This window comes from Leptosomus discolor, chromosome 5 (genome assembly GCF_034619465.1).
Source record: "Leptosomus discolor isolate bLepDis1 chromosome 5, bLepDis1.hap2, whole genome shotgun sequence".
NCBI classification, from domain to species: Eukaryota; Metazoa; Chordata; class Aves; order Leptosomiformes; family Leptosomidae; genus Leptosomus; species Leptosomus discolor.
The window spans coordinates 68,368,106-68,392,764 of NC_141395.1; positions in this window are offsets into that span (position 1 = coordinate 68,368,106).

Sequence of the window (24,659 nt, forward strand, 5' to 3'; positions counted from 1 at the left end):
TAAAACTGTGGATGGCAGAGGTTTATATACCACATTACACTTGCTTTAGTTCAGGAACCAGTGCCCCTGGGATCAGTGGAAAGGCTTTAGGTAATGCTCCGAGGTCATGTATGCATGGACTAAATATGACATTGGATATTTATGTGCTACCAGCTGGCTAGCAAGTTGTACATGTGATATACAGCATGAATGTTTCCTTGCAGAGGGTGCTCCACCCTCTCTCTTGCTCTTCTAGGACAAAAAGCTGGTGAGAACATGGGAAAATATTATGTACAATGAAGGGAGGGAAATGAGGAGCCAGTGAAAAAGAAAAACACTAATTGATATTTTGGCATGTAACAAAGATCTTCTGCACAGATTTTACATCTGTACAAAACAATAACTTCATTAATCCCTCTGAACTGTGTTCTCTGTTGTTCTCATCTGTAGCTAAAACCTTTGCCTTTAGGAATTAGTCCAAAAGATCATAAGATTATTGTTGCATTATAGACTGCAGATTGTGTGTAGATTTATATGTTAAACTTGCCAAATTAATTGATGTATGATTATATTTTAAAATCTTAAATCTACTGTTTGGTCTATGGCTTGGCATAATATCGTGAAGTCCCTAAACACAAAAGAGAGTGCTGTGAAATGCAAAGTGCGTGAATACTGACGTCATGTTATCGTGTTTCAGGTTGCAAATCAATATATCATTTTGAAGTGACTTGCATTTGAAAAAGAAGCATTCAAAACCTTAATTGGCTTTAAATAAGTTTCTGTAATGGAGGACAAATAGCGATTTCATGACAGAAATTCCACCAAGCCAACACCTTTGGAAATGAAATGGTAACTATCAGCAAAGATAAAGTTTTTAACATCTACGTAACAGCAACACTGGGGAGATTAATGTACGAAAACAAAGAATTATGTTGTTGTTTCTTATGTGTCTGGTTAGGGTACTTGGGAGAAAGATCTCAATTGTTTTGCTTTTCTGCTTGTAAGCAGACTGCTTAGATGATAGTCTCTAGTTGTGACGTCCCTTAGCATTACATCATTAAAACAAAACCTGCTGCCTTATTAATTGTTCCACCTTAACTGTGTTTTAAGTGTATTTGGAGGATATATTCTCACATAATTTTAAAGTGGGATACACCAGAGGCCACATCTGGCCATGAGGCACATGCTGCCGGAATCTGCCCTATTGGGATCATAATTGCAAAGTTTGTCAGAGTTTGGGCAGTGTGGGAGCTGCTCGGACAAAAGAGTGGGCTCATTGGGTAGCATTCAATGTCAAACAGAAAGAAAACTACTGGCAGTTTGCTGTGGTGATAAAGGGTCTGGAGAAGTGGATGCAGAAGGCCAGGCAGCATGGCTTGTGTGCTAGGAAATGTGGACAGATAAGGTATTGCCTTGAAGGGTTTTGAGCAAGAGATCAGGTAGCGGCCCCAGGTCAGTAATGATGACAATGGGCTGGGAAACCAGAGCCTGAACCAGACCTGCAGAGAGCCAGCGGTGCCTAAGAGCATGAGCAACCACACCAATGGGACAGCAGTGGTTATTGGTGCTATTGACACTGTTCATTAATGTAAAGAATATTAGTCTGTATTTTCATATACATGGAATCAAGGACACTGTCATTGCTGGAGAACAACTCTCCCTTCCTCCCCTTCTGACTGTATTCTAGTGTGAATGCTGAGCGCCCCTGAAGGAGATAAATTTCTCTTCTGTTGAAAAGTGGGGTCCCCATTCCTAAGGATATTTTCTGCCTTCCAAAATGCATTTAATCAGTTGACATATTTCAACCACAATCCAGCAAGGAAGTAACATATTTGATAGAAAGGTGGGCAAAATTCAGTTTTAGTTTTATGAATTACTTTATTCCACTTTTCACAAATGGCAGGCCTGATACTGATAAAATGCTGTTTTGTTGTAAATTGACGGAAAATGGCTGCCCTGTGAACATAGGGAGATAAAATTGAAGGATTAGAGACATGGTGTGTGTTACACTTGATCTGTTTATGGAGCAAAAGTGAAGGAATGAAGAGTTTGCTGGGGTTTAAAGAGAAATCTTTATGTTTTCTAATGCTGATCTACTTTCCTCTAATTCTTTGTAAGGAATAAGTGACACACACTAAAGACAATATGTTACTTTTTTTTTTTTTTTACTAGAAAAATAGAAATCACATAATATCTGCTCTAGGTGTTCCTGCTCTGGCAGGGTGGTCAGACTAGATGATCTTTTGAGGTCCCTTCCAACCCCTAACATTCTGTGATTCTGTGAATTCACATCAAGTAGACATGTTCATAATTCTTTTTAGAATGCGAATCTTGGGATAATACACATATGTTTTAAAGTCATTAATTCAGACATAGCTTTCAGTGTAACAAACAGGACAGATATTTAGTATAAACAGATCCATATTGTTCCAGCTATATTGTTAGCACACTCGATGTGGCATATCAGCAGAAATACCAATCAACAGTGTACTTTTCTAAATCATACTGATTTCATTCAGCTTCTGATATTTATAAAATATATGGCTACAGTAGTAAAAACACTAAGATGCATTTCTTTGTTTCATATCTCTTTATTTGAGATGTAGTAATAGGGCATTGTTATGACTTTGAAAAAGTCAGCTTTTGTTCTTTTTTAAAATTGTTTTCCTCTTATGCAGTGACGGCACTGATTATTCTTTGCCATCTTCAAGAATCCTTTTCCTTATTACCTCCTAGATCTAAGTGATGATTACGCAAAATGACAATCTTAACTAGTATCTAATGCAGAAGGCTGGGAACCATGACAACATTTTTCTCTCTTATTGACAAATTCATGACTTTGGACTACGGTTATTCTTCATGGAAGGATGAAAGGCATAATTAGTGTTTGCAAAGTAACTCAAGCTACTTGGATGAAAGGCACTATATACAATAAGTGTGAAGCATTTTAATTGAAGAAATGTGAGCTGGCAAGTACAGTGGGACAGGAAATAACCATGCAGCAGTCCCAAGAATATGTTCTTCCCCCACCAAAATGCATGAAGTGATGTTATGATAGTCTGCTCTTTTTCTGGCTCATTTTGTTTTAAACCTGAACTTTGCTGCAGGTATTTGCTTTTCTTTCTTTCCTTGCGTCACAGTGTTGATATGTACAACCAAGGAAAAGCTGCAGATGTTTCTGCTGTTTATCAAGAGAGAAACCCTTGCAAGTAAAATTTAAGAAATTCCTTTTCAGATTGACTCTGCTTGATGATAATAGCCAGTTTTCAGATGAAGGAATTACCAAATACAAACCAATACTATTTGATCACAGTTCAGTAGGCCTTCCTAGCTTTTCCTAGATGATGATGCCTGTACAGAGATCTTTAGGAATTTATACAGGACCAGGGTCAAACGGACTGGTGCTTTTGCCTAACCACACCACCAGTCTCTCCCACAGAATGATGAGCTGTCCAGTGCACACAAAAGGCAATACTGATACAACTGCACAAAAAGAAGTGAATAAAGGGAGAAGGTACTCTCTTGTTCTGTGGCAATTTAAAAAATAAAAAACCCCACAAAAAAAGTATCCATGAGTCTTTTTAATAAAATAATTGCAAAAAGTCCCCATCAGCAATTTGGTTTGCAGACTCTTTTTTCGTTTTGACTTATAACATTTTTAAGTGGAAGGTAGTGGTTGTTTGCATAATCAAAGGCACTATGGAAACAAAGAGCCAGACCTAGAAGTGGAGCAGGAGGCAGCTCTGCTGCTGGTGTGGTGGAGGGGACTGGGTCGACTGTGTGATGGCAGTCCCTGAGGATGGGACATCTCCAAGAAGTACCAGTTGCTGTCCTCAGCCTGCCCAGAGGAGCAAGCTACCCCTCGTACAACTTCCCCATGCTACAGTCCTTTTCCTGGGGCAGGAGCAGCCAGCTCTGGGCTCTTTCTCCCGAGAGAACGATTTAATTTTGCCTGCACTCAGGAGAGTGTTTCAGTACTCAAGAGCCAACTTCTGTCCACTGCCTTGTACAAACAATGGGTAATGGGGAAGGTAGTTTTGGAAGGTCCTTTTAACTCCTAAGCTTATGGATGTGCCCAGTGGCCTCTGGCCTTTGGCACCTCTGCCCCAGAAAAAGGATGCAATTGCTGCCGTGCCTGATTTTGCTCCTGAATTGAAACAATAAACTGCAAAGATTTGTCTACTGCTAAGTAAGTATCCAAGCATTTCTCTTACTTAATAGTCTAAAATACACCCACCCAGTTGCTCATTCTTCCTCAGTCCTGCATGGTGACTTCTACCAACTCATCAGACCTGTGCCATGCTGTGATGTTCTGCACACGGACACTGGTAGGGAACAGTTAGTGGCTATACTGCCATGTTTTGAGAGTCATCCTTTGGATCAGTTCCTGAAGAAAGCTTGTACAGAGAATGTGGCCAGGTTTGACAAGGCTGGACTAGAAATGTTTTGGGATTTTTTTGTTTTTTTTTTTTTCTATTAGAAAAAGCCAAACACAGGAAAGATTTGTTTTGATCTTTCAATAATTAGTTTTGGACTGAAATCACAAAGGGTATTGTACTTTTTTTATGTGCAAGAGATTAAGTTCTCATTGTGTTGTTTATAGAAGGAATTGGCTATATAAAACACTTTGTATGTTAAAAATTGTCTAGTAATACTAGCTGGATTTCTTAGGAAAACACAGACCAGGATTTTCTAGAAGCTATAATACTTGCCCAAAATTTTAACTTTACAATTCTGTCCATGTAAATCTTGAACTGAGATGCACCATTTTACTTTCAATAGTACAGGATTAATCTCACTAGATTTTGGCTACTTATAAAGTGCCTTTCCACACCTGGCTTGTCTCCAGCAGGACCTGTGCAGTCCATGCAGTGACCACCCTCTCTTAGGGAACATTTCACCTGACCTGTTGTGATGTTTGCTTTAGAATCATAGAGTCATAGAATAGTTTGGGTTGGAAGGGACCTTTAGAGGTCATCTAGTACAACACCCCAGCAATGAGCAGGGACATCTTCCACTAGATCAGGTTACTCAGAGCCCCATCCAACCTGACCTTGAATGTTTCCAGGGATGGGGCTTCTACCACCTCTCTGGGCAACCTGTTGCAGTGTTTCACCACTCACATCATAAAAAATTTCTTCTTTATATCTAGTCTGAATCTACTCTTTTGAGTTTAAATTCATTACCCCTTGTTTAGGATGAGATATTCTTGCTATTAACTAAAATGAATTTGACAGAGTAGTGAAAATATAGCCATCAATTTTTGGTCAGACAAATCCCACTGTTAATGTTTAGTGACTGTCCTTTTCCTACTTAAGTTTAGAGCAAACATCATTGGACCCCATCATTGGCTGCCCCATTAATAGACTTCGACCATAGCCCATCTCTCAGGCCTAATTATCAAAGTGTTTCTTTCTAATACATGAAGAAACTTTGGCTTGATGACATATCTAAAATGCTTCAGACATCTGTGTCTCTTGTCTTTTCAACCTATCTGTATTGGCGTTCATTTAGGCAACATTAATTTTAGGCACACACTCTCAGCTTCATTTCTATCTTTTTGAAGTTCAGGAAAGTATTGATTGCAACTACTAGCGCTGATGACTTTTCAAAGACATTCTCAGATATGGGGTAAACTTTGGTACTGGGGTCAAAAGAGCGGGAAGGAAAGGATAGCTGAAAAAATAAATACAGCAAATTTCTTTGGTTTTTTACTTGTATCCATGTAGATAAAAATGAAAGTCATTCATGACAACTTGTGGTTTCCTCACTGCTTTCAAGTAGCCAGAAGAGAACAATTAATAAAAGCAACCAGAATCAGATGAAACAAACCCACTCCTTTATTCTAATAATCTATGCATATGACGTAGTCATTGGGGGACTGTCATAGAAGAGGAGTTATGTTCTCAGATGGTGACCTCAGGCATTTTTACATCTTTATCTCCTTTTTTGTCATTAATTTCCTGCAATTGCTAATATTTGAGAGAAAGCTGCATAGCATTGAAATGCAGTCATCTATTCAGCATCTATAAATGCACACTTCATGAGTTTTGCCTGTACACACAAAAGATAGTAAATGTCAAAAAGAACATGAACCTGTTGGAGGACTAATAAGAAAATTAGTTGCTGTACACATATATTTAGATAAAGGAGGTGAAATTCATCTAACCCAAGATCTGCAGAGGTTTTTTTGGCTGCTTATATTGCTTGGTAGTGTTTTATCTAACTGTTTTCCCCTCCCCACAGCACACACATGTGCACATTTTTATGCATGCGCTTCAGAAACCCAAGGGTGGCCCCTTTGCCCCAGTTCAAGAGGGACAGGGAACTACTGGAGAGTGTCCAGCGGAGGGCTACGAAGATGCTGAGGGGACAGAAGCATCCCTCTAATGAGGAAAGGCTGAGAGACCTGAGGCTGTTTAACCTAGAGAAGAGAAGACTGAGAGGGGATCTTATCAACTCTTAGAAATATCTAAAGGGTGGATGTCGAGAAGATGAGGCCAGACTCTTTTCAGCGGTGCCCAGTGACAAGACAAGGGGCAACGGGCACAAACTGGAGCACAGGAAGTTCCATCTGAACATGAGGGAAAATATTCTTTACTTTAAGGGCTACTTGAACAGGCTGCCCAGAGATGTTGTGGAGTCTCCTTTGCTGGAGATACTCAAAACCTGCCTGGACGCAGTCCTGTGTGACCTGCTGTAGGTGAACCTGCTTTAGCAGGGAGGTTAGGCTAGATGATCTCCAGAGGTCCCTACAAGCCCTATCATTCTGTGAGTCTGAGATTCAGATGCCCTGCTGTGTCTCCATTGCCTGCTTTGCTGAAGGGCAAATCCGTAATAATGACAGTGTAAGCATAGTAACCTGCTTACAGATATTGAATTTACTTGTTTGTTGCATTGACTCTTTTATTTTCACTCATGTCAAGACCATATTTATCACTCCTGTGCATCCCTTAAATGATTAATAAAACTTCAATACATGAACAAAGTGATAATTCCCCTTTTGCTTTCAGGTTGTTTCTTGATCTAGGAACAGCATGACCTGAGATGAAGGGTAAGAGCAGGCTTTTTGTGGGAATATTAGGTTAGATTAGAATGAAGATGCAATGGGAAAAGCTGTTATATTCAGGATAAGTGTATCTGTCTAGCAAGAAGTTTTGCACAGAACAGAGAGTGAGGAACTGAAATAATTACTGTGTGGTTTTTCCTTTAGCAGGTATTTTCCTCTGGCAAGAGTTTGTAATGCATTTCCTTGACCCTGAACTTCTACTCTGGAGCCATGTTTGAATGTGACGAACAAATGGGTCTGCACCCCTGAAAAAGCAGGATAGAACTCATGGATGATCTGAGCCAAATCATGCAAGTATCAGTTAAAAAATGAATCACTGGGTCAGTCTTGAAGTCCACTGCACTGCATGTCAAGACACAAGTCTATGGGGCTGGATGGGATCCACCCAAGGACACTGAGGCAGCTGGCAGAAGAGCTCACCAAGCCACTTTCAGTTATTTATCAGCAGTCCTGACTAACAGGGGAGGTTCCAGTTGACTGGAGATTAGCAAACATGACTCCCATCTACAAGCAGGGCCAGAAGAAGGATCCAGAGAACTACAGGTCTGTCAGTATGACCTTGGTGCCGGGAAAGGTTATGCAGCAGATTGTCTTGAGTGCTGTCACATGGCACGTACAGGACAACAAGGCAATCAGGCCCAGTCAGCATGGGTTTATGAAAGGCAGGTCCTGCTTGACTAACCTGATCTCCTTCTATGACAAGGTGACCTGCTTGAGGATGAGGGAAAGGTTGTGGATGTTGTCTACCTAGACTTTAGTAAAGCCTTTGACATCATTTCCCACATCATTCTCCCAGAGAAACAGGCTGCTCACGGTTTGAACAGGTGTACTCTTTGCTGGGTAAGAAACTGGCTGGGTGGCCAGGCTCACAGTGGTGGTGAATGGAGCTAAATCCCGTTGGCGGCCGGTCACAAATCGTGTTCCCTAGGTCTCAGTACTGGAGGCAGTTCTGTCTAATATCTATATCAATGATCTGGATGAGGAGATTGAGTGAACTCTCAGTAAGTTTGCAGATATCACCAAGTTGGATGGAAGTGTTGATCTCCTCGAGTGTATGAAGACTCTAGAGGTATCTAGGCAGGCTGGATCAATCAGCCGAGGCCAATTGTATGAGGGTCAACAGCTAAGTGCTGCTGGATATTATGAAAAATTTCTTCATCAAAAGAGTTGTCAAGCATTGGAACAGGCTGCCCAGGGCAGTGGTAGAGTCACCACCCCTAAAGGTATTAAAAGACATGTAGATGTGGCACTTCAGGACATGGTTTAGTTGTGGACTTGGCAGTGTTGTTTACAGTTGGACTTGATAATCTTAAGGGTCTTTTCCAACCTAAATGATTCTGTGACTGTGATTCTATTCTATGTGACCAGTGTACTAATCAATGTGACCGAGTTCACTATTCCTACTGTAAAACTGCAAAAAAAATTGCTATAGGAACTGCTGTAAATTTATTTCTGCAGGGCTAGTCCTTCCTTTAGTTTTAATACAGATCCAGGTTTTTTCAGTACAAAGGTAACTAGAGCTTGTCCCTACTTGTAAGGCATGATTAAAGAAAAAGCTGAATGTAACACATCTTCCAATCTGAGTTTCCTGATCCTGTGGGTTTTAACCCATCGTATACCTACTTTTTCTACAGCTACTATGTAGTATGTTGCAGCAGAACTATGGGCTTATTTACTTATCAAATATTTATTTCACACTTCTCCCAAAATTAACTGTTGTAGACATGGACAGCCTCTATTTGAGATACTTTTTTGGGTCTTCTTTTCCCTAATAAAATACCTCCAGACTCCTGTAGTTCTTGCATAACCAATGTAGACATGATTTCAACTCCATGCCTGCCAAATTGAAAGTGGACAACAGACTGCTTGGAATGTGCAAAACAATTTTGTTCCTTATGAGAGACAAACTGTCTTTTTTCTGTATTCTAGGGAGATTGCTTTTTGTTGACTTCAAATGAGTTAATTTAGTATGGCCTGCTAGGTGGAGAAATAATTGGTGTTGCAAACTTTCTGCAATGCATTAAATAATAAATATAAAAAGAAGAAATTCTAGAAGACATGCCCAGAAAACAAAAAACAAACAGCATTCACATTCCTAGACTTAGTTATCTGTCCACATTTTTGAGGCCTCTACACCGGTGCTACCATTCACACTATAAATGTGTCTATGTCTGCCTATTCTATCTTCTTCTGGTAGCCTTTTGAAGGCACTTACTATTGCATGGCCCATGAAATCTAGGCTTTGGGAATAACTTTCTGGTCTTTTTAGACTATTTTATATATTTTTCTGAACACATTTTTAGCAAATGCCAGGACAGCGATTTTTTGGCCAAGGTACCATGGCTTGCCTCAAGGATACTGCCCCACCTTGGGCAAAAATAGCCACGATGTTTCAGCAAGGTCTATAGTCTTCACTATGTAGCAGTCATGTAACAGAATCTGGAAGAGACTTCCAGAATTGTGGTTTACCTGAAACCTTATTTCTGTAGCCTCACCAAAGTTGAAGACAGGATCTCCGTAGATTCACTCATGATAGTCGGGAGCTGGAGACTCATCTGCAGCTAACGAAGGATTGTCTACACGGGGAAATTGACTGGCAAACATGAAATGGAATAAGCTTCATCACTTCCATAATAAATACATCAAAGCAATCCTTGCATCTCCATAGCTACAAAAACCTTGGAATAAAAGTTATGTGCTGCGCTTTGTACCTCCCTTGATAAAGGTAGGAGCTTTGCTTTGTCCCCCAACAATGAAAAATTACAGAACAAATATCACATATGTGCGGCTTTTCTGCATTTATTATCTGATTTCATCCTTCACTTTTCGTGAAGGGGAAAGAGGAATTGGCAACAAAGCAGTTGTAGACTGCCATGGGAGAAATGTCTCCAAATAAATTATTGCTTCAGAAACCGCAGCAAAAGTGCTTCTTTCCAGTCACTGATGGTCTATGTGTATCTGTAAATATGCAATGTTTTTTCAGCTTAGTTAGTGATTATGCATATTTATAAGGCCTCTGCAGCAACTTCCATCCAAATTTCAACAATCTCTAACCATTTTAAATGTTACCTGCAGACATTTTAGCAAATCCTTCAATAATTGCTCAAACCAGTGATTATATAATGTACACACATTCTTGTGTTTAACTCCATGCTTCCTCTAAGCAAAGAATCATCAAATCACTTCTTGAGACTCTTCAATATCAGCTCATTAAGAGCACAGGTAAAAGGAACAGCTTCAGTGCTTCGACTAGCATCCCTAATCTATACCTCAAAAGAGGATTACAGTGTGTTACCAACATTTTTAATCATCTCTGTCTAACAATTTAATTCATGTAAATAGTTGGTTTGACTGTCAGTTTCACAAGAATGGGGGCATCTTTTCCTTTGTGTTTTTGCCATGCTTTAGATAATTTTATTCTGGGTTGGATAGCTTGACAAAATAGACCTTGAGCCAAAGCATAACATTTTCAAAGCCTAACATGTATGAAATTAATACAGCTATATCAACTCAACTACCTTATTGTAAGTAAGATTTGTTGAGAGTGTTCAATATTTTTAGTTCCCAATAAAAATAAATATTACCTCTAATTTAAGATTTGTGACTATAAATGATAATATTGTTAACAATGTGTCCTAAGCCTCATAAACTGAGCTGAGAATCTTCATTTTCAGCGAACAAATAAAAAAAAAAAAGGTAATGTTTTCCTTCTCTCAAAATTTGCCCTCCCAAAGCTGTATGTTGTAATTCATATTTGGTTTATCTTCATACCAATGCAGAGTATGATCTGTGAAAGTATTTAAATAGCACAAAGAACATCTATGTGCAGCAGATGAATTTCCTCTTGTATCTTTTCTCCATTGATCAGAGAAACCAATTGAAAAGGGGAAAAGGAGGCAGATGCATAACATATGTGGTTTGTGTCAACGTAAATGTGATCAACAAGGAGAGGTAGGTCTCAGCTCAAATATTCAGATCTGAGTCCAGAACAGCCACATGGTTCGAAGAGTGTTCAGATCCCATACAGTCTTTCCCATAAGGAAATGGAGAATTCATGTAAGGTTAATGCTTGATGACTGTATCTTCTCTCTGTAATATCTTGTGCTTTGATTGAATGTTCTTTTAAGATTCCATGGCTTCTACATAACAGGGTAGTTGAAAGATATCTCAGATATGTCATGGATTGAAGAGATCCAAGTAAACCGACTATGGGTGAGTGTAGGGTTTTTCTCATATATGTTTCTCTGACTTCAATGCAATTTTGGGGGAAAGCTGTGATTATGTTCTGGAGCAATAACAGACCTTTTTTGCTGCTTTGGCTTGCCAGCTGGTTAAGATGAGGCTTGTCTTTCCATATTTAATACTATGCATTTACTGTTTTTTACTGGTTTTACTGGCTGACTTGGCACATTTAGAGAGTTTTTACAGACACTCTTAGTTGGTCAATACCAACATTTGTGGAAATAAAACAAGACTTGTCATGTTCTGCCATACTGTTCTGTCCATTTCCTGCTCTCCGTGGAAAGCAACGATTTCCCAAAATCATACTGGTTTTAGGGAACCTGGGTTTGGTTTTCATTTTAATATGGCTCAAAATTAAGACTTGTGTTGGTTTTATGAACTGAGGACCACAGGAGAGGACAAAACACTGGACCAATCTATAGGAAGTAGATTTAAACGTTTTATGTCTAATGTAGTTCACTAGCTGACCCTGTAGAAAAAAAGATTGCAGGAGGAATAGTGGGAGAGACCATAAAAGCTTGGGAAACTTGAGCAGAGAACTAACATCTTGCTTGAGAAAGAAAAAAAGTAGTGGTGGCTATTACAGGAGTGCTCAAAACCTTAGCCAAGTGCTGGTAATGATTTCCCTGAACCGCATAGCAGTTCCCATAGTGCAGGTAGGGCCATAGTGCAAACCCATGGCAGATGTCCTCTTCTGTCATTCTGGATCCCAAAGGCTCATTGCAACCCTTCTCTGGACAGTCCTACAGGTGTAAGATCTGTGAAGATACTGCTTCTCTGAGTGCTCTTAAAGATGGGAAAGAGTTGGGGTTTGTAAAGTCTCCATCTGTTACAACTGCAGCTAAAACCAGCAACAGCCAGTGCTTACAGAGCAGCCTAGCAGTGCTTAAAGTTAAGCAGTGTGAATTCCCTCATGTCCAGCACATATTTTGCACAAATTGGTGCAGAAGGTTTACACTGAATTACAGAATTAAGTCTTACCTTTTCTTTGGTCTAGTTCAACATCCAGCTCCAGGCCTTTTGTGGCTTTATCTATATGGCACAATGCAATTTGTATATGCAGAAACACCAAATGGGGCTGTATTAGCTATGGCTGTCAGAGAAAAATGCTGTTCTAAAGCAGCTACAGCTAAGGTAGCTTTTCATACTTGTGTTTGATATCTCTGAAGGTCACCTGTACTGCGCTTTCTCCACAAAACCTGTTTGGATTTTAAAGCTTTCCTATTCAGTGACCTGAGAAGCTCCCCACTGCTTCTACTTTGTCATCTCCTTCATCTCCATTTTTTATAGTGGTGTTCCCAGGTCTTCTTAGCACCTAAAACAGCTAAGAAGAAATTGTAGTGGCTAAGAGGGACGAAATCACGCTTCAATTATTCCAAACTATGGAATTATAATAGGCAACCTGGAAGGAGGAGGGAAACGGTCAACTGGAAGACATTGTCTATAGTAAGAAAATTATAGCAATATTTCAGATGTTTGGGTAGCTTATCTAGTTATTTTAGGATGATGGAGAGAGTCTGCATTGTATTAAATCAAATAAATTTCACTTCCATCTGGTCTGACAAAATATATTATTTACTTTCCCCATGGCATCAGCCACAGATTGCAACACCACTGCTTGGAAACTGGAATACAGTCTATGTAACAGGAAGAGTTTCTCTCCAAAGATGCTCAGCGTGGGGTGCTTAGAATACATGCGCTTTGTATGGTTAGATCATGTAGGTACTAAAGTACTCCTACCCTTGAGTATGTTTGCTGCCGGTCAATGCAGGTCCTTTAGGAAATATAATTTTCTTGCATGGGCGGTTCTCTGCATACACTGTTAGTTCTGTAAAAATCCCAAATCACTGGGTTTTCTATCGGTGCAGGAGGCTGGTGAGAGTTTATGCCATTGTACAAAATTGAAACAAAATTCAACTTTTAACACAAAAAGTGCAACAAAACCAGAACAACACAAAAGATTTCCCTCCTGCAAAATAATATTAAGTGAGTCATTTCTTTTACAAAAATATCTTCATAGACTTCTAACCAGGTGGACCTCACAGATGATGATCAATAACGAAAAAAAATGTTTACATAGTTGTTCTGCTGTGGTGCAGTTTATTGCCTTTTTGAGAACAGAAGCATGGGGAACTTCCTTGGCTCTGTCTTCTCTTACCATAAAATCAGATACTAGAGAGCATAGACTATAAATGTGTTTGTATTTGCATGCTGGAAAGATTTGAGGGTGATTTGTAGTTAATATTAGATGACTGTTTTCCCCAGTGGTAAAGTGACAGTAACCAGGCTAACTGTGAGTATGTTAAATTGACTATTACTGTCAATTTAGCTGTAGCATGCTATTTTTTTATTAAGGGATTTCTAAAACCTGTACTAATTTTGGAAAATACTGGAGAATAAGGGCTGAAACCCAATAATTTCCTTATCTTTTTGTCAAAACTATCATTAAAATGCAGAGCATAAATACACCCTTGCCTTCAGGCTGAAAAGTCTGGATTGGTGTTTAAAACTGAAAGTAATTCTTCTACTTGAACTTCTATTTGATTTGATTAGTCATAGGGTTGAGGGTGGGTTTTACTTGATTTTAGTTTAGTAAACTGCTGTAGAAATTTTAAGTGTGCTTCAGAGAGTCTTGAGACAAAATTCAGACTTTGTATAAGTGGACACTTGCTCTGGGTCTGATCCTGGCCTAGGAAGCAGCACCATGAATCTTTGCAAGGCACTGAAAGATGTTCATGTCATGCATAACTATTTGGAGAGGTTTCTCCTCAAACTGTCTAGAGCACTCAAATGCAGAGGCCAATGTCCCCAGTGCACTGACATCAAATTTGCTGCAATTTAAATACTAAATTATTTCCTACCAAATAATCTTAATATTTACAATGTCAGAAATTGTTATAATATTTATATTCTTAATATTTAGGATATCAGAATTTGCTCTAATACTCACTTGGCTGGAGAGGGAAGAAGCCATTCTGGTGGCAGATGGGTCTGTGTTGGTGAATGTTGTTCATAACACCACTTCCTGAGAATAGGCATGGTTCCTGCTAATCTTGTTCAGGCATAAGCTTCTTAAGGTATAAATGCTGATAGAAATCCTACTTGTTTTGGCTAGAAATACCATTATCTAGGATCATAAACATGATAGGTAAGTTTATCATTTAAAAACCTCATGTTGAATCAGCAACCTGGTGTAACAAAGAGTTAAGAAATGTTAATACAGTGTGTTTTAGACTCACCTCACAAAGACAATTTGTAGGGTAAGGGTCAAGAATGAATATATATCTATTGTACTGGTATGGTTCCTGGTCTAGGTCACACACACTATATTTTTGGAAGTGTTCAGGTGACTGCCCCAAAATTGTATACAGTTAACAAGGGGATATCAGCTTGGTGACACTCAGAAAGCGTGTCTTTGTTCTGCATTTTCCCACCTAAGAAATGATTGCACCTTTCCACCTCTCTTCATGTAAAGCTGCTTTAGGAGGTGCTCACATACCATTATGGTAGAAGCTGTGGGATTACATAGATTGTGATTTCAGAAGATATCCTGGTTTATCAATTGCATAAATGCACAGATTCACCCAGATAGATGAATACTGCCATGATAAAACCTTAACTTCTTTTGCTATTCTGCCTTAAATTATGAAGAAAAATATCTTTGAAATATAATTTGCTTCTAGTAATTTATGGTACTCATTTCATTTTGCATTCTACTTAAAAGAATCCAGAAAAACAATTTGTCAAACATTAGTGGCAAAAACTAGTCTGTCAAGAGGGTTTTAGATATTGTGGATCTGCTTAGAGCAGAAGGATGACATCTGATGATAGCTCTGTCTCCTCCAGCAGTATACTGTCATTCTGTGGGTACTGTAATATGATGATTAACTTATTTTTACAGGGCAGTTGAACACGGATGTTAATCAACATGAAAAATTTTATCTGCAACTTTCACTTTCTGTTTTGTTTTGTGGGGTTTTTTTCATAACGTACTGTGGGCCTACAAGAAATTCAATGTTTCTTTAAGCTGATCAAGAATTCAGATCCTAAAGTAGCAAAGATGACGATTTGTTGTCATGAATATAGAGTAAAATCCAGGCAAACACCCTTTGTTAAGGTCTTCCTAAGCTGCTTAGCTTTGTTATAACAGGGCTATGGGGAAATTGATCACAAACATGAGCTGCCTGGGGCTGGTTGCCTGGGTCCTGCCTCCCATGCTCTGGTGAGGTCTTATCTTCTCATACTGAGCACAGAAGCAGCATCTTCCTACTTTCACAGGAAACACATTTGCAGTGCTTGGATTATTAACATGTGTTATAATCACAGAAATTTTAAATTAGCTTGAAATTGAGAGATAAACTAGCCACTAACACTGCCAGACACTGTGTGTTGAAGAGCTTTCATTTCTTCTGTAACCGCAGTGTCCCCACATCAACTCCCGTGTTCCTATGAACATCATACTCAGCATCTTTGTGTGGTATGTGAGACTTACCAATATGGTCCATATCTATTAACAGAGCTCAGAGTCTATTTTGATAAAATAGGGAGAATACTAATGAACTGATTTGTTCTTGTTTGACCACTAAGTATTACTATTTTTTTATTCCAATGATATTGTCCAACTACTATTGTCCAACCATCGCTGATTTTTTACACAAGATATTGGCATTTCCAAATTACCCTAGAGATTAATCACAGCCCAAAAATTATTGCAATCTCTTGATTTCTCATTATTACTTCTTAATATACAAGGAATAAATATCAACAAAGCTAACACATGAAATAGAAAATAGCTTTACTTAATGATACATTTTTCTAGTTTAACTTACACAAAATCTTTTCATTCTTAGTTAGAAAAAAATATCTTCTTAAATAAAGCCATTGTTTCACCTAGCTTAAAAGCCTGTCTTCAACACTGACAAATACCAGACACTCAGTAGTGGTAACTGTAAATGAAGGAACATTATCTTCTGGTAAAGTTACTCTCCAGCCCGGCAATAATTTAGATTGGAGAGGAAAACGTCTACCAGGCTGGGAGTTTAAACAACTCCGTCTGAAGCCACTGGAAGTATTTTCAATTAATTAAAAGATGGTTTTACTGAACCACTTAATTAATGCCCTAAAGCAGAACGTTTGTTAAGCCTTGTAATAATTATTATGGTTATCAAAACTGCAAGTACTGGCCTCAAACATATGAACATTTTATCTTCGCCTGGATCTCAACAAATAACCTCTCATATTAAAAATGTGTCAGGATTTGTAGATTTTCATTAGCCTGGAAAATAAATGAAACTTTCTCAAGGAAGTTCATGTGTGGATACTCTCCCGGTTCTTCTAAAGCAAGTACAGAATTTACATCAAATGAACACATGCCTAATACTTGCCATGCTCCCAGAACTCATATGTATCATAGAATCATAGAATGGTTTGGGTTGGAAGGGACCTTAAAGATCACCTTGTTACAACCCCCTTGCCATGGGCAGGGACACCTTCCACTAGACCAGGTTGCTCCAAGCCCCATCCAACCTGGCCTTGAACACTGACGAGGGGGGTAGCCACAGCTTCTCTGGGCAACCTGTGCCAGTGTCTCACCACCCTCACAGGAAAGAACGTTTTCCTTACATCTAATCTAAATCTCCCCTCTTTCTGTTTGAAACTCATCCTATCACTACACTCGCTGACAAAGAGTCCCTCCCCAGCTTTCCTGTAGGCCTCCTTTAAGTACTGGAAAGCCTCTATAAGGTCTCCGTGAAGCCTTTTTTTCTTGAGGCTGAACAACCTCAACTCTCTCAGCCTGTTCTCACAGGGGAGGTGCTCTAGCCCCCTGATCATCTTTATGGCACTTCTCTGGACCCATTTCAACAGGTTTGTGTCTGTATTATGTTGGGGCCCCCAGAGCTGGACACAGCACTGCAGGTGGGGTCTCACCAGAGCAGAGTAGAGGGGCAGAATCACCTCCGTCGACCTGCTGGCCACACTTCTTTTGATGCAGCCCAGGATGGGATTGGCTTTCTGGACTGTGAGGACACACTGTTGTATAACCCAATTGCTCTCTGAAAAGAGCTATTAAAGATAATTAAACTCATCTAAGAGGACCCTTATGATCTTCACAAGTGACTCAATAAAGAGAACCACTTTTTAAATATTAACTGTTACATGACAGCCCAACCACTTAAGCTAATAATTTGCTTACTTTTTTTTATCCATATGCACCACTGAACCCTCCTCTGAATCTGTGATAACAAGCATTGTGTCGGCACTTCTCTGATAATAGGCTGTGCATGGAAGCTGCACTTGGAAAGGGAAATTGCACAATGTAGCTGTTTAGTCAAAGCAAGTAAATATGTTCAAGAATAGTTCAATTTCTAGTGAAATTCTTTCTAGGTACAAAGGCCTGGCTTGGCTGCTCCTTTGTCTGCAGCTCCCAGTGTGTACAGGTGTCTCCAATTCAATTGCTCAGCACAAGACTTACAATAATAGTTGGAAACTTTTGTATTTGGAAGATGAATATTATCTCAAAAGCAGAGTGTCAGCACTGATGAGCACCAGAACTTTGTGGACAGTGCTTTTAATGGAATCATTAATAGAGGATTTGAAGCGCTTTGCCTGCTAAGTGCACTACATTGCAGATGAGAATATTCCCACTTTTACTGGCCAAATGTAGAGGACTTGATTTCGGAAATGCATACTTGTCACTTGTTTCTGCCTCTCTACAGTCTTCACCCAGAGATGGATTAAAGCAGTATGACGGCTAGTTTGATTTCTACACTGTGTCCCCAAGACTGGGGGAAGTCTCCACAGGCTACTCCACAGGGGGCTATGGGCAGCAGAGTGGTGCAGAACAGCACAGACCTAATGCTCTCAAATTGGTCAAGGAAGAAGCAAGGCAGTAGCTAACACAGCACCAACTGAGAAGGGATTTTTAACTGCAGTTTTGGCTTTTGGCACATGAAGTCTGCCTAGCTTCTGCTTTAGACACCCAAGTCTCAATTCAGGCCTTTCCCTACATTCTTTCTATGTTTAGAAGCAACGCTTAATGCCTAAGTAAAATCCATGTTTCTGGCTCAGGTATCAATTCCTTTAAACATCTGTTTACATCGCGTCTGTCCCTAAAGAAATTTGATTTGAATTCTGGTATTTTTCACTCTGCCACAGCCATTAAAAGTAAAAGGCAACCTAAACCTCAGAACTTAACCTGGAATCTTTTAGAAAAGGAGATTTGGATTTATTCCAGTGGAGTTAGGACACAACCAGATATTGAGATCAGTTGGACTGCAAAATCAGCCAAAGTTAGGCTATGTTGAGAACAGTACTTTGGGCTCAGACAAGTTTCTTATCATGAATTATTCATGAGACTGGACTATTAAGAAGATGATGATTCTTTTCTTTAAGATGTAACTTTTGTGTATGAAATTACAGAAACTTTCAGTGCTTACAAGTTCTTATTATCCCTCAGACAAGATTTTTTCTTTTAAATCTTGAGTTCATTAAATTTTTTTGAGAATCTGGTCACTTTTAAAGCTGCTTAAATGGAATCTGATGCTTTTGTAAAAGTTTTTTTACAAGGTAAAATACACAGGACACGGAGCAAGAAATTGATAGGTTCAGATTTTAACCATGTCCTAAAATGTGTGAACCTTCTGGGCTGTGCTGAAATGAAACTGGAAACCTAGGATGGAATCTGGCCCTAATGTACGTGATTTTAGGCACCTAAGTGTGGCACATGGCCTACCTCTGGAGACTGGTAGATGTTTCCTCCTCTGCTGGCTATAAAGTGCACATAGGCACTCACTTCAGTCCTAACTTCCAGATAGCTGAGAGAGGCAGATTTCTGATTAATTTACAGCAATAGCCCTTGAAACCTTCCAAATAGTGACTTCATGACTTCTCAATTATTTTTTGATCTACAAGCAAAACAAAGTATATAGAAACACATATGGAAGAAAAGGTTCTGTGTAAAGGCACATTTCCTGTGTCAGAGGCAATGCCAGCTCTACAAAAGAACATTTGGAGATTAATGTGTCAATGGTATAAATCTTAAATGGAGATTTGCATTCCTGACCTCATAGGTAGGAAGACTCATGTCACTGGTGACCAGCCTGTGGAAAAGTCATTCTGAAGGAGGGGAAGAATGAACATAGTTGTAATTTAAAAAAAAAAAAAAAAAAAAAAAAGAAGTGAAAAAAGAACCGAGTACACATAAAAGACCTCTTCTGCAAGGTCTTATACTGACTCTGAGTACTTACAAAATTCTGTCCTGTATTTGAGAAAGCCCTGCACTGAAGAAGGTACCTGATCTTTGTGCGTATAAACTCTATTTCCAGACTTCTTCTAAGCAAACAGTCTGCTTTGTGAAAAGTGGTTGATCGGTGGTTAACTTTCTCATTATCTTTGAAAGAGAGCAGATCTGCCGAATTAAACTCAGACCTGCTGAGATAATCACAGTGAACTGGAAGGGGACTGTACCCTTGTAAACCCTCCTGCAGCTAAAGAAACAGCTCTTGAGTGAGGTAGTGGCTGGCAACAAAAGTGGGGGGTGCCTTTAGCAGACTAGGAGGGCTATTAATTGTGGAGCAATTGCATTATGTTTAGATGGCCTGTAACTTACTCCTGCAGCATGCAACAGATGTGTACAATATTCCCCTGTAATAACACACTGTATTACAGGCTACTCACACATGCACAATATCAAGACATATAGTGGATATACGCAATCAACGAGCAGATCATATCACTAAATTTGAGACTGCTCATCCACTCTATTTTTTTATCAAGCATTGTTTCTGGATTGCCTCCTGGAGGGAGTTTACTTTCTGTTTTCGACCTCCAGCTCTAGTAGCTTCATTTAAGGATCATTTCACCAGAGGAAGAAGTATTAGGTTTCTGTGTGAGCTATTAGGAATTGGCTTTGGTTGAAGCTGTGAGATGAATACAGAAAGTAGGGGTTGTGGAAGCTGACTGCAATGATTCCCTTGTGGCGGTGAAGAGGTGAAGAGGTGATAACAACGATAAAAAGTGGTCCAGAAACAATGAGCAACGAACAGGGAGGCGCCTTCAGAACTGGAAAGCAAACAGCTGTTTGTTTAATCCACTGCACTGGTGGTTTTGTATCCTTTTCCTCTGCAGAAAAAAACTAAGTTTTTAGGTAGGTCTCCTCCAAACTAACAAGAAGATCTGGAATATACTTTTCCATGGTGAATTCCCCTTCTGCAGCAAATAAGGTAGTGGTAAAACAGCACCCTCTTCTCCTCCTCTAGTTGTGAAGGGCCAAGGAGCAATTGTGATACCTGAAATATGTTCCCTCAATGGACAGAAATATGGGCATGAGATGTGAAAGCAGGAGATATCTTACCAAACTCAAAACTGACCAGAATGTGTGTGTACTTGTGTTCAGATCTTCAGATCAGTTCCTCTGTAAAAATCATAAAAGACTCTTGCAAAAACAACAGGATTGTTAGTTTAAATCAATATTCTCTCAGTTGTTGACATTTCATGAATACCCAAGGGAGGAGGTGACCTGTCCTGGCCACCTCTCTGGCACAGTCACATACTGCCTTGGCAGTAGTTCTCCTGTCAATGCAGGCAGTGAAGAACAACCTGCACCACCTCTCCTTCTGAGGACTTTTCTCATGAGTTGCCCTCAGGGGATCCCCATGGCAGCTGCTGCACAGAAGCCACCAGTGCACTCCATTTTTATCACTGCTGAGGGCAAATTCTCTTGAAGGTTTGTGCTTGGCAGGGTGCCACTCGTTGACTCAACACCACGCTTTCAGCACATGGTTCTGCTGCTGTTTCTTTACAGCACATGTGTGGACAGTGTACATATTTGGATCCTTTCTGTCTTTCTGTTCCTTCATTTTTGATCATATAAATCGTTATTCTGTGCTTGTTGAGATTTTCAACTTTCATCAGTAATTGTAGTGGTATAATGAGATAATCAATAGCCAGATCTCTTTTGTTTTAACTCAAAATTATGGCCAGTTATCTACAGATTCTCTTAACTCCTTTTTGGTACAAATCCCTTTGCTTAGACTTGGGCCAGATGGGGTTTTTTTTATGGAAAGCATTGAAAGAAATGGTCCTGCCTGCCTCCTTTTGACAAAAGATAATTGTAAAATATAAAATTTCTCACTTTACTGAAAGGTATCCAACTTTTCATGAAGATTCCTTTTGATTTTGGTGAATGTTGAAAGGATAATCTTTATTCAACTTATTCCTATCTAGTCATTGCTATTGTATTTTGTATGAGATGCACACTTGCTTGGTGAGCTCCAGAAGTGGTTATTGTGAGGAAATTCATTTGTGAAACATACTTACACATTAACTTATTTCTTTTAATGACAAGAGAATGTTTCAAAAATACTGGATTTTTCTTGATTTTTTTTCCCCTTTTCTCCCCTCCCGGTTTTTCTTTGTGGAAAGAAGAAAAAAAGATATTTTTAATTTTTTCAATTCTGCTACACTAGGAGAAAACTTGGGGTGGGGGGAGGGAGCAGGATTTTCCACTTTAAACAGAAAGCTATTTCTTTACAAATCAAATTCTGATTTGGCTTCAGCCCCTGCAGAAACCTTGACCAAATTCCCATATTAAATGTTTGGATTGGATTTTAAAATTCCCCCTAATATAGCTTTTACACATCAATGCTCAGCTTTCAAGAAACATCACTTTGTCTACTCCATTTCAAAACAGAAAGTTGTATGCAGACACCTGGAAAATATTATTTCCAAAATGACACAGAAGTGGAAACACTTACCACTCTGTACTCAGAGAACTTCTTTTTGTCTTCAGTGGACAACAAATTTTGTTCCCATTACCATTAAGTTATACCTGTGTGATGAGCAAATCTAAACGTTCCAAAATAAATCATCGGAATAAAAGGGGAGAAAAATAGCTAACGAGACAGCTGAAACCTTACAAAACAAATCTGTTTTTTTTTTTAATCTCCTGTAACGCTCCTCTCTTTCATTCCTGCCATACACCATTGTCTGCTGTCATCGCTTACCCCCTAGTGTCTTTTTTGGATTGTGAAGTTCGTAGGACTGGGACCTGTCTTTAAAATTTTGCAGGCTGCCATGGATATCAGTGGTTCTGTGTATATATAGCAATATGATTGTGGCTGCTTGTACCTTCACAGTTGTTACTATGGTACTTCCTGGCTATCTGCATATTCCCTGTGACTTTAGAAGCACAACATTTAAGAAACAATGACAGCTGAGGAAAATAATCCCTACTCACTCACCTGTCAGGGCTGACCTTGCCAGCTGAACAAATCCAGTTCCACTCAGTAGAGATATTTGTACAGTTATGAAAATATTATACAATAAAATAGTATCTTTATAAATTGTAATTCGTATGTATATAAAGTAGCCATTTATTTGAGTGAAAATACAAAATGCACAATTTCAGGTCATGAACAAAAAAGCCAGTAGTGCTAAATACATGAAACTGAACTACAAGGCCTGGGAATGTAACCTAATAAATTAATAATAAACCAGCCAGACAGATAAAAAGGGCTTTTTCTCAGAGCTCTGCAACTCACACAGCTTAATCTTTGTAAGGGAGGGAAGTGTTGCAAATGCTGCCTAATATTTTTCTAAAGCTCATGTCCTCTGCAAAAAACCTAGTAACCATGCTGAAATGATTAGAGTGATTGTGCCATGAAATGGCTTGGATTTGCTCATCTGGCTTCAAGTTCAGAGGAATGACCAACAAGCTGACTTATGTTCTTAACAGTGTAGACCCAGAAGGGTTCAAGCAGATGTTGCAGGCTTACTCCAGGCAAATACATGAAGTTTTGTGGTTTTTCTTAAGTGTTTGCTAATATCTACCACATTGCAAAGTCACATGTCCTTTCTCAACAGAGCTGACTATTCATAATACAATACAGATGATTTAATCTGTGGTTAGGACTTTCCATTTCTACTAGAGCTGTGTAAAGTCTGAACTGCCCAAACTTACATTATATTGACATACAAAACAAAAAAAGGCCGAAAATCCCAGTCAGTTCCAAACCCTCAAACTCTAACAGTTCACACCTTTGCAGTTGGGTTATGCTGTGATGCTGTCTGTGACCCTCTCCATATCCATGTGCTACTAAGACACTGCTCTTTCAAGTCCACAACTGAATGAAGTGGGATGTATTTTATAAGTCTTTGAAGCAATTAGAAGCGCATCTACTTTCAGAACTAGAGGCACCAGGATTCAACTGCACTTGATTCTGTCACTTACAGCAAAATGTTCATCCACACTCCTCTCTTATTTGTGACTCACACAAAAAAATAAATGCTAACTTTCCATGTTGAAAATATTTGAAATTCACTACCAGGTAAAGCAGTTTTAATATGATCATTATTTCTTTCAAAGGTAATCTAAATTCTCTTTGCAGTCCTGACCACATCAAAATCCTGAAGACGTTTGTGTTGTTTGGTTTTGGGGGTTTTTTTTTGTTGTTGTTTTTTTCCCAGAAAAGGGTTTTATTCCAAAAACATGAAGTTCCTGGAGAGCTCAAGTGAATCCTTTTTGAGTTTGGTGAGTGCTTTTGGACAAAAGCATTGGGTGATAGAAGGTTTAGAAAATGCTAAACAATTTGTTTTGACATCTCTGAAAAAAGAAAATTAATTGTTTTTGCTTGAAAAACTGTTTTCATTAATAAATGAAGACAGAAGCCTAAGAGATTTGAGACCCACAAACAACACACTTTGTGTCAGAAGAAATACCTCTGCTGACAAAAAATGTATTCTGAGTTTTTGTTGGTTTAGTAAAACAAACAATGGGTTTTGGTTGACTGGAGATTATTTTCTTTTTTATTTTTTCTCAGTTTGGATAGAGAACCAAAAAAAAAAAATCAATTTCATACATAGCACGGCTCCTGAGTAACTCCCAGAACAAGGCAGAACGAAATAAAGTTTATATCTTGGTTGAAATGCTGGCCCCTTTGAAATCGATGGCAGAATTCCCATTAATTTCACTGGGGTCAGCCTTTCACCTTCATCTTTAACTTACAGCTCAGTTTTCCTTCATTATACATCGCAGAAGCGAAGGAGGCTTCTTTCTGGTCAAATCACTGCTAGTGAATCTGTCCCAAGAGAAACATGCAATACACACTTCTCCTTTCTGTCCTAAAAGAGCACTGGAAAAAGCACATTTCTCCAACTTTTATAATGTATATGGGCGTTTTCAACTGTATATTAATGTCTCTGTCTATAGTAAACCCTGTTTAAGATGTTAATAATTTTTGACAAGCACTTCCCCTGTGTCTGGATTTTGAAAGGAAAACCTAGAGCATAAAATGGCCTTGTTCTAGTCATGCAGTGGATTGAAACCAGCAGAAGCTGATAGCAAACAGCTTTTCTCAAAACCTAAGTTCAG